Source organism: Notamacropus eugenii, chromosome 2, assembly GCF_028372415.1.
Source record: "Notamacropus eugenii isolate mMacEug1 chromosome 2, mMacEug1.pri_v2, whole genome shotgun sequence".
NCBI classification, from domain to species: domain Eukaryota; kingdom Metazoa; phylum Chordata; class Mammalia; order Diprotodontia; family Macropodidae; genus Notamacropus; species Notamacropus eugenii.
In genome coordinates, this window is record NC_092873.1 from 82603157 (window position 1) to 82604663 (window position 1507).

Below are 1507 nucleotides of genomic sequence, written 5' to 3' on the forward strand. Positions count from 1 at the left end.
TGCAATGTAACTTTTCTAAGAGAAGAGGTAATTAAGTTATGATTTCTTTTGATCCTCTCAATTTCTAGGCATCCTTACTCACTGATCACTTACTCGCTCTTGGCTTTGTTGGTTGTTTTCACTTAAATATATTCCCAGCAAATTTCTCAGCCTCTGCTTCCAAATATCTGCTTTTACTTGCTATCTGTTTTACTTTAGAAAAATTAACTTCGTTGTTTCAGTCTTAGCATTAGTTACATTACCTTCTTCAACTGGACTTTTGATGATGAAATAGAGTAATTTATGTAAAGCATTTTGTAAATTCTAAAGCATCACTTAAGTGAGAACTGTTATTATTAAATGAGCTGTTCTGACTCTAGATGAGTGGAAAAAGCAGGTATCACCCCACTTTAAATGAAGGTAATAAATTTTATAAACACTTTTGACAATATTTAGACAACTGAGTATGTTTTTCATGTGCTATAGTGCATTTTATATTCCCTCTTTTTATGCTAACAATTCAATCCATATTTAGGGGAAGGAATTATGACCATTTTTTTTCAGATTTAGAAGGAATATGCAAAAGCACCGAGTCAAAATATTCATGTCATTTGAAATATGCCCCAAATGTAATTTTGATTCCCTTTCATCTCATTCTTTTGAATATAAATACCTTCCTGGGAATGGTCAAGATCTAGCTAAAGCAGGTAAAGGATAAAAGTTTAACTTTACTATACCTACTAGTAAAAATTTTAGTTCTGGCCCATGAAACCATAGTGTCTCCTACAGAAAGAGTGAAACAGCCCATCACCTGCAATTTAAATTTGTTTCAGGTAGGTGAATTGTCTAGTTTACTCAATCAAGGGCTCTGGAGACTCCCTTTCAGATAACTCTTCTGAGCTACTGTCAGAGAGGTCCCTCTGGTGAGAGAGAAGCAGCAGGGACTTCTGTCTCTATTGCTGTAGACAAACAATGATCTGACTTTTCTATGCTATGCCATCTATCCACTATTGAAAATCTAATTCTAATCAAAGAGAAATGGAGAAGTTCTTCAGAAACATACATGGAAGTTGGAAGTTACAATGAATTAAGTTATATGGTATAAAGAATCTTTAAATTTTGTTTTCTTGCCTATACCTATGATTTCACCAGTGCAGTGATTTCCTCATGAGAAAATTCTTTCCACTAATGCACATCAGCAATTCTTTAGCAACTGAAAGTCTTAATGAGTTTTCCTTTGGAGGCACTAAAATGTAAATGGTTTTTCCAGAATCATGCAGCAAACATTGTCAGAGGTGAGTCTTGAATCAAGGCTTATTATTTATGAAACTGCTCTCTATGCCTTGCTGTCTCAAAGGTGTTTTGATATGGCAACTATTGTAATCATTTAATTGCCATAAAGAATACATGTCAAATATTTTAGATACATAAAGTATTTTGAAATGGTACCAAAATTAGTAATTTTCAAAATACAGTTTATAAATTTTTTCCCTCATAATGATCAGTGATATCAGTGAAATAAAGACAG